General features: G+C 41.1%; 1 protein-coding gene across 1 annotated transcript in view; it reads right to left on the reverse strand.

Annotated features, from left to right (window-relative positions):
• Positions 1-13,277, reverse strand: part of Atp6v1a (ATPase H+ transporting V1 subunit A) — a 50,355-nt gene extending 37,078 nt beyond the window's left edge. The window contains 1 exon segment of the mRNA XM_052740757.1: positions 13,119-13,277. The gene's annotated coding sequence lies outside the window, so the exon portion shown is untranslated.
• Positions 13,278-14,028: the final 751 nt, after the last annotated feature.

A 14,028-nucleotide genomic window follows, 5' to 3' on the forward strand; every position in this document is an offset into this window, starting at 1 on the left:
TAGTTGTTAGCCTTGTCCATGATCATTTTTAAAGCATTTCTAGAAATGGTCATAAATTCCTTTTCTTTCTGCATATTGCAAATACAGCCACATGGGATTAAATTATGCACAACTAAAAAGTATTATGTAATATTTTAGGACAATGGAAATTTAATGCAGCAAATCATTTGAAGAGCTACCTTAGAAGGTAAAGGAATAAGGTTCTGGATTAATGGTCAAAAGAACAACCCATAATCATTAAAAAGAAGCAATTTAGTAATATGCAGGTAAGCCCTTAAAGAGGTTTCATTTCTGTTGCTGAGACAAAGGCATTTTAGGGAGGAAAGGGCTTATTAGGCTTACAATTCCATTGTCATTGAGGAGACACCAAGGCGGAAACTCAAGCAACTAGTCAAACTACATTCACAGTCAAGGGGGGCATGTCACACATGTGGCTGGCTTGCCTGTACTTACCTAGCTTTCTCTTGTCTGTAAGACAAGTTCAGAACCCCTGTCTTAGGGAATGGTGCAGCCCACAGTTGTCCACTTTAATTAACAATAAAGATCATCTCCCAGTCATGCCTACTGCCAACCTGATCTAGGTAAATGCTCATTAGGGAGGACCATAGTCCCATTGATTTTAGGTTGTGTCAAGTTGACAGTTAAAACTAACCAGCACAGTATCTAATATGGATAAAAGAACCTCTATAACCTAAATTGAAATACACAACTATGGCAAAAAGTCCACAGACATTTTTCAATTCAATGGGCAAGAAATCCGCATTTCTAATGGTTTGCTCAATTATATTTCAATTAGTAACAGCTACAGTTTATTAAGCTGACTGTGGGTCGAGAAAGACTTGGTCATTCATAGAGGCTTTAAATGGTGTGGTCTGCTAAGGAATTAATGTGGCAAGTGCTTAGTCTTCAAAATTGCTATTATGTAGCACTTAATTAACCATTACTGTAATTGTAAGTCTGTGAAACAAATCAAGGTGTGGTAGCACGCTTCTTTAATTCCTGAATTAGGAAAATGAGGCAGGAGGAGCTCAAGTTTAATGCTAGCCTGGGCTATATAGTGAGATCCCATCTCAAGAAACTAAAAAGGAGAGCAGTGAGATGGCTCAGAGGGTAAGGGCTTCTGCCCCCAAACCTGAGGACCTGAGTTCAATCCCTGGCACTGACACGGTGGGAGGAGAAAACTGACTCCCTTAACTTGTTCTCTAACAGCCATACGCTCGCTGGGACATGCGTGCACCCACCATCCACGGGCGTGTGACACACACACACACACACACACACACACACACTGCTGGGACATGCGTGCACCCACCATCCACGGGCGTGTGTCACACACACACACACACACACACACACACACACACACACACACACACTGCTGGGACATGCGTGCACCCACCATCCACGGGCGTGTGTCACACACACACACACACACACACACTGCTGGGACATGCATGCACCCACCATCCACGGGCGTGTGTCACACACACACACACACACACTGCTGGGACATGCATGCACCCACCATCCACGGGCGTGTGTCACACACACACACACACACACACACACACACACACACACACTGCTGGGACATGCATGCACCCACCATCCACGGGCATGTGCAACACACACACACACACACACACACACACACACACACACTGCTGGGACATGCATGCACCCACTATCCACGGGCATGTGTAACACACACACACACACACACACACACACACACACACACACACACTGCTGGGACATGCATGTACCCACCATCCACGGGCATGTGTAACACACACACACACACACACACACACTGCTGGAACATGCATGTTCCCACCATCCACAGGCATGTGTAACACACACACACACACACACACACACACACACACACACACACACACAGTAATTTTAAAAATGTAAAGGGAAACCAAAAAGCAAAACTGAGCTGGTCAATCAATATCTGTCTTTACTGGTAGACTGTAACTGCCAGGAACAGAGGGATCTGCTCTTGTCAGGAAGCATCCAAGCTGCTCACACAGGACACAAACATCGAGTATTATTTAGTTACAGTCTTGACTGGGCATGAGTGAAACAGGAACTCCTATTCACTGAATGAAAACTGATAGTCCTTAAAAATGGACTGAATACAGCTTGGCCCAATGCCCAATGCCCAAGATTTTAAAATCAGCACTTCCCCGAGGCCAAAGCTCAAGCCAAACATTATCACAGAATGAACTTCTGAAATAAAAGTATTATTAAACATCTTAAAATATTAGGAACGTCCCTCTTATTAAGTATAATAACTTATTAAAAATTTAAATGTTATATTTTTATTAGTAATTTTAGTGGTTTAAACTATTAGCCAGAACACAAATAATTTTTATAATAAACGCACAGAGTCTAAAGTCTATTATTTGGGCTAGTATTATTTAAAAATTTACACTCAATTCAAAAAGGCTATGTACACATAGATGGAAAAATGAACTTTCGACAAAAGTATAAATTAAGTAGAGAGCCTCCGTCTCTTCAACAAGTGGCAGTAGTCTAAAAGGATATGTACAGACAATAACAAGTCACCGCCAGAATCCTTCAGTCCATCCCTGCACTAGATACTAATCAGCCAAAGCTGGGGATGGAGGTGTACGCCTTTCTTTAATCCCAGTACTTGGGAGGTAGAGGCAGGAGAATGTCTGTGAGTTCAAGGCCAGCCTGGTTTACAGAGGGAGTTCCAGGACAGCCAGGACGACACAGAGAAACCCTTTTTCGAAAAACCAAAATAATAATATCTTGGATGAGGACTTAGGAAGATCCTCCCCTATTCTCAATGAGGCTGAAGGTTCTGTGTTAAGACCCAAAATCTTTACTCATATTTTAGTAGTATATCTAATACTTTGGATATAATGTTGGTATAGTTAGTTCAGTGGTTCTAAAAGGTGGAGACAGAGTGAGAACTACTTGTTTTGTGCTGCTCTTACTTAAGGCAGTCTTGACTGTAACCTTTACCCACAGCCTAATTCTCTCTATTTCTGGCTGTTTCTTCAACCCTTCCTATTCCCAGTACAATGTCTTGGGAAGGATGAGATCATGTTTAAAACACACACACACACACATCAATGAACAATAGTAGGCTGTTCTGTGAACGTACATTCAATCCCTCAGGTGTACTGGCTGAGACCTGAGAGATTCCTAGCTTCAAATTTCTGCTCTGCGTGGTGGTGCACGCCTTTAATCCCAGCACTCAGGCGGCAGAGGCAGGCCAGCCTGGTCTATGAAGCGAGTTCCAGAACAGGCAGAGCAACACAGAGAAACCCTATCTTGGGAAAAAAACAAACAACCCACAACAAACACCACCCCCCCCCTCAAAAAAAGAAGAGAGAGTTTCTGCTTTGGATCACATCAAAGACTTTGGTGTCAATCAGCCTACCTTCCTCTTAGACAAATGTGCTGCCTTTCAAAAAATTGATGGAGTTTGGGTCAATCAGCCTACCTGCCTCTTAGACTCTTAAAACATGTTACATTTCAAAAAATTTATGGAGTTTGTAATTAATGTGAATGAAGTCCCTCACTGGCTCATTGTATTACCTAAAGCTGGTACTCAAGGGCTGCTCAAAACACAAGCTATCATGCTCAGCTATTTACTGAATGTAACTGAAATGTCTTATATAATTCTTTTGACACATAAAATCAGCACCTTTCACAGTTATTTATTAAGAACTATAGTTTTTTACTCTTTGGGTAATATAAATTCCAACTTAAAATACTGAAACTCTAATAGAAATCAAATAAGAAACATTTTAAGTTGTAACCAGAATACTTAATGTTATTTAAAAGTCGTAAGCCCAAATGTCTTATTTTCAAATTAGACTGGTTCTAGATGACTAAATGTGTGCTATCACAATGGTAGATGACACATAGTTCAGGAAAGTCAAAATCATTCAGCAATCCAGTCTTCTAAACACTCAAGCTAAATGGCAGATTGAAGCAAGTCACTGCGGACCAAGTTGAACTTCTGTGCATCCCTAAATAGGAGAGCAACATGGTGATACCTATCATGCAGCTATTCCATTTCTAGGAATTTACTGTATATGCACAAAATGTCTTAATATTTATTATACCACTTTCTTACGCAAAGATTGGGATGTCCATTAATGTGGAGACTAGGGGCCAGTGAGACGACTCAGGCCTTGTAAACCTAGTGATCTGGGGGTGATTCCCAGATTCTACATAAATGTGGAAGGAAAGAACTCCATAAAGTTGTCCTGACTTCCACAAACCACCCTCCATCTCTCTCTCAGTCTCTCTCTCTCTCTCTCTCTCTCTCACACACACACACACACACACACACACACACACACACACACACTTTGTAAAAAATTTAAAGACTAAATAACTTGTATGGTTACTATCATTAAAACAGTAATATCTGGGAAGATACTTCTGAGTTCAAATCCTGAGTTCTACTACTTATCAGCTTTAGTTATATTATTGAATATTTGACCATCACATGCATAATTTTCCTCATTTGGTAAATGGGGATAAAAATAAGCATCACCTTAGAAGGTTGCTGGGAGGCTATCAGCTTTAGTTATATTATAGAATATTTGACCATCACATGCATAATTTTCCTCATTTGATAAATGGGGATTAAAATAAGCACCACCTTAAAAGGTTGCTGGGAGGCTTCCATGAGTCATTACATTTAAAGTATTAAGAAAAAGGCCTTGCCACTTGTGGTGGCACATGCTGGTAGGATCTGCTGAAGAGGCGGAGGTAGACAGATCCAAAAAGGGCCTGCATCAGGAACAATCTCCCAGCAATGTTCCCTATGACAGTGATGATTCATCAGAGTAATTAAATACTCAACCAGCATTTAAAAGGAAGCTTTACTGGATCAGTGTGAAAAGTCTCCAGGATAACACTGTTAAGTGAAAAGAGGGAGGCTCAGAATACTATTCAAAGTACTACCATTTATGGACAAATACACAGGGATGGAAGACAACAGAAATGTCTTAATATGTGATTTTCACCATGCTTATACACGTATTACCCATTTAATGTAAAAGTATTTCGGATTTTTGTAGTTTATGATACAGACCACACACACACACACACACAAAATAAAAAGCAGTATGAGATATAAGACAAATCAACTCTAAACCATCTGCCATTTCCTATAATGGTTTTAAACAATGTATCAACTTCTAATTCTTAGAAGAGAATTGAAATCAAGCTGTGTGCAGTGGCATGCATCTTTAAATCCAGCATTTGGGAGGTTGATACAACAGGGACTCAAGTCTGAGGTTAGCTTGGGTTACATATCTATACTGTCTAAAAATAGAATAAATCAGCAAATAAAATCGAGTATTAATTAACTGCAAATAGTTTAAACTTTGCTTTTTAAAGATTTAAAATTTTCTTTTTATGTATGTGTCTGTATGGGAGAATGTGCATGTGTATGGCAGGGCTGGTGAAGGGCAGAAGAGGGTCAGAGTCCCTGACCTGGAGTTATAGGCAGTCATAAGCCACCCAACACCGGTGCTGGGAACTGAACACAGGTCTCTACAGAAGCAGTACACACTCTAACCACTGATGCAGGCTTCTGACCAAATCCCCCAAACTTTGCTTTATTTGAAGCTTTCTTAAAGACAAAGTTAATCACCTGGTGGTGGTAGTGCATGTTTTTAGACCCAGCATTTGGGAGGCAGAGGCAGAGGCAGGCAGCTCTCAGTGAGTTCAAGGCCTGCCTGGTCCACAGAGTTCCAGGACAGCCAGGACTGTTACATACAGAAACCCTGTCTTGGAAAACCAGGAAAAAAAAAAGTTAATCTTGAATCTGGTGGACTACAAGTCCTTACAGTGATTATGTCACATGATTAAGTCAAGTGACAGAGACTACACTTGTGCAATATGCTCTACATTTCCACGGCATAAAACACTTTGGAGCATTTAATACCAACACCAAAAGAACATGTCAATTTGACCCTTATCTGCTAATAGCTATCTTTTTTGGGGTACATTTATATGATAATTTATTAGGTGTCCAATGGTTACCACAAATGAATTTATGGAGTTACAAGGATAATTTATTCACTTCCTTCTCCAATACCTAAGACAAAAATAATTTCAAGTAACTGCCATGTCTAGTCACCTCAGAAATTATTTTTCATCTTCTTAATTCTTCTTTAGCCTACCTGGCCTTTTGTTTCTTTTGAAAAATGTAAATAGTTTTGTGTTTCACTACTTACAGAAACACTCTGCTGATTGTCAAAAGTGGAAACAACATAATGGAATGTTTATCTAGCCATTCTGAGGCAACCACTAAACGTGATTATCATCCTTTTCCATAATTCACTGTACATAGACATGTGCAAACATGTATCCATATCTTCTTGTGGATACTCTCTACCTCTTTGCCCTCTCTTTTTCTACTTACTTCCTCCTTTCCAGTGTTGACAAAACACACAATGTCTCACATACTGTTTTATAAAAAGAGAATCTTTTATTATATACATTTCCCTATATTTTGCTTTTATTACTTAAGGTACATGTTGGAAATCCTCTCAGGATATATTTAGAAATCCTTCCAAGTTACCAGGAGAGATTCAACTCCTACTACTGAATGACTTCACAACATTTCAGAATATGACTGTGTTACAAATTTGCATAATACTTCTACTACTAGGTACTCCTCTATTCGCAGGATTTTGACACTGTCAACAACGTAGCAATCAACATCCATACAAACATGTTCTTGTTTACTTACTGGTAATTTTATTTTCAAGGAAAAGATTCATGGAGACTAATGGGAGAATACATGTATTTTTAATACCAACTAATACAGTTTGCTTACTAAACCAAACCAAACCAAACCAAAAAAGAACAATTCATTCTCTACTAGCACTTATGAGACAGTCTTTCCCCATACTTCCCTACTAGTATGTATTAAATGCTAGCTTACCATTTAATTTTTACTAGTCAGAGACATAATATTTCTCTGTTAATGTATCAATTACTAGTAAGATTAGTTTTCATGTTAGTTAAATGTTAAGCTTTTTCTTCTGTGAACTTCTGGCCATATGCTTCGCTATATACGGTCCTATCAGGTGGACTTTTTTAAATTTGTAGGATTTTATTACTTCATCTGTTGTATGTATTTCAGGTGTTTTCTTTCAATCATTTGTTTCCATTTCTGCTAAAAAATTATTTCTATGTAGTTTCATATGTCTATTTTTTTCCTTTCATAACTTGGAGGTATTCCTCCTGGGTTTATAATATTTAAAATATCTTATTTACATTTAAGTCTTTAGACAAATTGAACCAGTTATGCTTACCATAAAAATGTGCCTCCCCTCCACACTTAAGTATCATTTTGTCATGATAGAAATTTCCTTAGACATCAGGATTTACACACAAAACAAACATACACACACAAACACACACTGACATATATATGAGACAGAATCTCATGCACTCCAAACTGACCTTGACATCAGCTGAGGATGACCTTGAATTGCTGATCTTGCTCCTATTTCCTGATTATAGGCATGTGCCACCATGCCCACTTTATATGGTGCTGGAAATCAAACCAGGCCTTTGTGCAAGTTATGCAACCACTCAGCCCTTTACTTCTGTTTCTTAAAAAAGAAAATGTCTGTACTTACATATCTAAGCCTAAGAGTACATATACAACTAAACAAACAACTTTGTTATTTGAGTAAATCAAAGCAATTCATGAAATTTTAAGATTTTTTCAATGTTTAAATTTAGATCAAATTAAAATTTTTTTTTTAGCTGGACCTAGTAGCACAGGCCTGTAATGTCACCTACTTGGGAGGATGAAGAAGGAATCTAACAAGCTCAAGTTTTCCCTATGTATGGAGCATATTCAAGGTCAGCCTGGACAACTTACTGGAACCCTGTCTCAAGATAAAAAGTGATCATGTGTCACATGTGGTGGTGTGTACCTTTAATTCCAGCAAAGGCAGGTGGATCTCTGTGAGTTCAAGGCCAGCCTGGTCTGCAGAGCAAGTCCCAGGACAACCAGGGCTGTTACACAGAGAAACCCTGTCTCAAAACACCCTCCCCACCCACCCCAAGAAAAAGAAAAAGGAAAAGAGTGAAACTTAAAATACTGTTCAGAAATTAAATGGAAAGCATTCTTATTGACCACATATTATTTATCAATACACAAAAATGCACGAACATACACTTACTACATACCAGTTACTCTACAGTGAACTGACATTAATGTAAATATTCAATTATCTCTTAGTAAACTTCTTTCCTTAAAGTAATGAGTATTTTTTGTCACGATTAAAGAAAAATATAATCTCACAAAAGCTTTATTTCAACTATTTTTATTTACTGATACTTCCCATTGAAAAACTAAACTACTAATCCTTGTGAATCTCTAAAGATTTAAAAATTCTTCATCTAGTTCATGTCCATACTGTTCCTTGTATTGCAATGTGAAACTAAAACGTTAAAAACGGATGGGAGGCAGAGACAGGTCAATCTCAGTGAGTTCCAGGCCAGCCTGGTCTACAAAGTCAGATCCAGAACAGCCAGGACTGTTACACAGAGAAACCCTGTCTCAAAAAAAGCCAAAAAACAAAACAAAAAACCTTTAAAAGTGGAAAAGTTGTTTCCTGAAAATCAATTCTACACATTAATGATCATAAGCACTGGAAAGTTTTTAAATATTAAAAAACAAAAAATATAGCTAAAATTAAAAAGGGCGGGGGAATTGCCAGGTGGTGGTGGCACATGCCTTTAATCCCAGCACTCAGGAGGCAGAGCCAGGCGGATCTCTCTGAGTTCGAGGCCAGCCTGGTCTACAGAGCGAGATCCAGGACAGGCACCAAAACTACACAGAGAAACCCTGTCTCAACACCCCCCCCCCAAAAGGGGGGGGATTATGTTTATATTCCTCAGCTCCTAATAAAGTTTAAAGGCTGTTGGAACCACATATGGTTACCCTTGAGCCTGTAGTCCAGCGACTTGGGAGGCTGAGGCTGACTGACAAGCCTTAGACCTGGGGTTTGAAAGCAGCCTAAGTAACAGCAGAGCTAGTCTCAAAAAATAAAGCTACAAATGTTTTTTCAGCTCTATTTTTTCATGATAGACTCATTTCAAATTCTAGTCCATTCACTGTAACACAAACCTTTTGTGCAAAAAGGGGCATCAGTCACTTTTGTTAGGCGTCTTAAGTCTCCCTAGAAGTTCAGCATATACAATGGAAGCATATGTCAGTATAATTAGTAGAATATCTGTTGGTGTAGTGGCATATGCCTGCAATGCCGGCACTTAGGAGGTAGACAGGAGGATGACCATGTTCAAGGATAGCCTTGGCCTCTGTTAAAAAAAAAAAGTTTACAAAGTGTGTACTAAATACTGTATACTCATGTTCTACTTTAATGATACCCATGGGCTGGATTTAAACACAAGGAAACTTTAAGTGCCCAAGGTCAAGACAGCTAATAACAGGTAAGGCTAAAACCTAATCCCAGGTCTCTGTAATTGGGCAATCTACTCAGGTAAAATTTGAATCGTATTGCTTTCCACTCACATACCATCTAGTTTTAAAACGACTTTCAAACAGATTATATGTAAGGTTATCTCATTCAACTGGCAATACCCTTTGGAGGAAAGTTTCCCAGTACAGAACCCTGAAACTTTCAGCATCAGCTGCACTCAAAAGGGCGGATGACCAAGACAGAGAAGCTGAATGAAGATCCTGTAACTGTAGTGTTAATCCACTTGCAGTGTATGTAGAACCAATTTTCCCATTTAGTACAACTATCTCTGCCCACTCCTACTGAAAGAGAACCATGGGCCTTATCACTAAACACCACACACTGTGGAGGTAAGTTTGTATTAATAAAGTCCATACAAGGCTATCTCTATTCTATCCAGTATTTGGAAACTTGTATTAAAGCTTAATACTGAATACACAACCTCAGAACAACTCTGATCTGTGAGAAGTAAAGTGGTTTAATTTCCTTCTTAATCTCAAGACACTCATTCAGTAAACAACCTGTGAGGGACCTCAGCATTGTGTTTGCTTGGACAGGGCCTCACCCACTTCAGCATCCTTGTGGAGAAGACACAATAGAAACACTATCCTTTAACTGCAGGGTGGTTTCCAGTTTACCAAGGAATACCCCAGATAATGGGAATAATCTGTAAGTAAAGATAAAGGAATAGAAAACACTGTGTAGTACCCCAAGGGACTGACGGGCTACCTTGGCCCAAGGGGAGGAATAGTTTTTCACTGGTGATGATACTCTACAAAGACAGTGAAAGTAAGAAACACCTCATAGTGGAAAAACAAAGATGTCGGGAAGCCCCAACCCTTACATATTACTTAATGGAGGACTTAGACCCTAAATACATTTCTGCATATAAATCTCCCTCTCTCACTTTTGAAACATGGTCTCACTGTTCTAGCTGGCCTAGAACTCTCTTTATAGACCAGGCTGGCCTTCAACTCAGAGATCTGCCAGGCTCAGCCTCCCAGTGCTGGGATTAAAGGCATGCACCACCACACCCTGATACACATGGAAATCTCATAAACTATACAGTATCAGAAAAGCCTTCCAATGTCAAATCATCATTTATAATGTCAAACTTTTTTCACATTTATTCTCCATTGCTATTTAGTCACCCATTCCTGCCGCTAATCTTCCAGATTTCATCAAGTTACTGCTTCCACAAGTTCCCTAAAATTGGAGCAATTAATTGTGAAGTAAAACTGCAGACTCATCCAATCTCTTTCATATGAACTTCGCCGCCTCTAGTATCCAGTGCTTTTAGACTGGTTTTCTCTAGTCCATTTTGGTGCACCTGCACAGAACTGGTTTGGACTTCCAAAGCACTTAGGAATTCTGTTTATTAGGTGGAATGTCACATGGGCAGGAAAGCAACACCATTTTTTTCCCCTCTCCTCGAGATCAGGGAACCTCACATCGGAGAAAAATAAAGGCTAAAATTGCATTTCAGGATGTGGCTCAGTCACTAAAGTGCTTGCTTAGCAAGCATGAGAATCCTGAGTTTGGCTCGCCAGCATCCATGTGAAAGTCAAGTGTGTTGCTGCTCCTTTAAGCTCAGTTCTCACGGGCAAATGGAGACAGGAGGATGCCTGGGCCTTGCTGGCCAGCTAGGCTTGCTGAATCAGTGACTGAACCTACCTTAAAAAAAAAAAAAAAAAAAAAGGGTGGGGGTTGGGGGTGGGGAAGAACAGAGGAAGACACCTCTGGCCTCTAAGAGCATGCACACACAAGCAAATAAAAAACGGCAACAAGTGAATGGTTGAACCAACTGTGGTGCCATCCGTACCACAGAATAATCATTAGCATTAGCAATGAAAAGGAATGAACTATGTAAGAATCTGTATTTATACTTGTTATATAAACATATCAATAGCTACTGTCTAGTATAGATCACGTAATGGTAAAATTGTAAATACACATACAAAAACCAGCATGATTTTCCTGGGCAGTGCAAGATCATCTCGGTAATATTGTTAGGAAGAAGAATCAATTAGGCCAGTCTTTCTATTTTGCTAAACTGCTATCATTTTGTTTTAGCTTTTAGCTCTCGGTAACAAAATAAGATCATGTAATCTCAGAAAATTTGGGAGGGGAAAAATTCAGTCTGCTCAATCACTGTAAGATAATCATTCCATCTTTTCCCTAATATATATTTTTTTTCTTTCTAGTACTGAGTATTGGACCCAGACCCTCAAGCACGTATGGAGGTAAGAACTGTATTCCCAGTCCTCAGCAGACTTTGGAAGACTCTTCAATTACATTGCTTAGAACTAAGATTTAACTAAAAATCTGATTTCATATAAGAAAATGTATAAGCTCAGCTATAAAAGTCAAATGTGTAATTTTGTTAGTCCTTCCAATTTGAAACAAGGAATTTTCTAAGTTTGCAGAACAAATAAAAGAGTTTAGCCCCAAACTGAAAAACAGTCCTTTCCTAAAGCTCACTGTTTGAGGTCAAAACATTGGCTACCACAGAGCATATAAAATGGAGAACAAATGGTTGGGCAACCCTAAGCAAAATAATTACTGTATTTTCACAATATACTATACACTTGAATTTTTTTTTTAACAAATGCAAAAGCTAATTAAAAACACAATCGTTACTTCACAAATTTAAACTGGCCAAGGAATTGACTGGGAGGGGCAATTATGTAGGATTCAAAGGAAAAATGTCCAAAAAGGGAATGATGCCACAGGCAGAAAACACGAAGTCAGTGATATATAGAGTTCATCTTCTGCTTTTAAATTATGGCCTCATGAATTTGGATTAATTGTTTTCAGCTTGATCGGTTTCTGAAGAATGACTTCCCTTTCGGGAAAACCTCGTCACTTTCCCATAAGCTAACCTAGGTCTCCAGCCCAATCAGGCAACACCATCTTTCATCGCCTTCCCATTCAACTGAGACTGTCGCATTACCAAACACCCTGTTCTGAAGATAGTACAACCGCCTGCTCCCCGAGAAGAAAAATCTATAAGCCCCGCTCTTACCCTTCCAGTCTCATCCGGAGCAAGCGAACATTTACTGAACCTCTCCGTAAGGATGTTGGATAAAAACCCTTAGAATCACCGAGAATGCACATTCGTAGGGAAGCCCTTCAGTGACTCTGCAGTGAGGGCCGTGGAGCAGAAACATTCCCTCCCAAGCCTGTCTCACCGGAGACGCCTCTGCCTCCAGGGGGTTTTTCCTATCTTCCTGCTCATCCGGGCGAAAGCCTTTGCCAGGGAAGGCGCTTTGGGGAATGGGACCCGGAGGTGGTTGCAGACCCCCAGCAATGGCTAAATCAATCCTACCACCTGAAGCCCCCAAGTCTCCAAATAGGGAACCATCATGGCCGCACTCGCTCTCAACCCAGGCAGAGGTGGGCATCGTAATCCCTCGTCAGTGGACTACGGGGACGGGCCAGGGGTCCAGAAGATCTAGAGAAAAGAGCTCCTAGTCAGTGCAGGATGACAAGGAGACATGAGCCCCAAGCACCGCAGGCCGCGGCCCACACTCCCCAGTCCCTATCTTCTCTCACCCCCGTCAATCGTCCCCACCAGCCGCCGGTTTACCTGTCGCACCTCACCTGCCGCGGCGCCAAGTGCAGAATCAGTACCTAGACGGGACCCAGAGGCTCTGTCACTGAGGGAGGGGAAGTCTTCAGCTGCAAGGGGCGGGGCCGTCCTAGCAAGTCATGTGACCTCAAGCTCCACCCTGCTTCTCCCCCAGGCACGCCGCTTGAATCTTTTGCGGATCGCTCGGATGTTAATTGTTCCGCGGTTAAGTGAACGAGTTGCTCCCTTTTCCACTATGACCGAGTTATAAATTACAGTACAGAAAACGAGGATGGCAAGGGTTAAAGTGCATTGCTAAGGAAGTGACGTTAAGTCACGCTCTAGGGGCCGGAAGTGGCGAGGGAGTCCCGCCTCTCTTATGTCCCGAGTTAAAATCCTGGCTGGAAGGCTTAAGCCTAGCACGTGATTTAAAAAAAAAAAAAAAAAAAACAACAAAAACGTGGTTTGACTGCTGGAGGATAGCCAAGTTATCGGGGCCCATCGTTACCTTTTGATTTTAAAACACATTTACTGCAGGTCTGCACAGACTTTCTGAGATCGAGAAGAATCCGCTTTATAACACCCCTATTAGGCGACAAGAGCGTTTGAAGGTCACTGGAGACCTAGGAAGAAAGAAAGTGGCGGGGGAGGGCGGGAAAGACTGATCTTGCAGGTTTGAGAAGACCGGGGAGGCTGGAAAGATCCGGATTTTACCGCCGGAGCCTACCGGGCGAGCTCCGCGGGAGTGTCGCAAAGGGTGGGCGGAGCCAGCCCCCCCCCCCCCCCGTCGGCCCAGCCCTGGGGAGAGGGGGAAGTCCTGGAAGGGCGGGGAGGGGGCGGGGAAAGGGCGCGCGGCACGGAGCACTGCGGCTGCGCGCGACGCGGCGGCCGCGCCGGCGCGCTGAGGGGGCGGGGGTGAAAGGTCACGGCGCGGCGGCGGGT

This window comes from Peromyscus californicus, unplaced genomic scaffold (genome assembly GCF_007827085.1).
Source record: "Peromyscus californicus insignis strain IS unplaced genomic scaffold, ASM782708v3 Scaffold_16__1_contigs__length_79575227, whole genome shotgun sequence".
Lineage (NCBI taxonomy): Eukaryota > Metazoa > Chordata > Mammalia > Rodentia > Cricetidae > Peromyscus > Peromyscus californicus.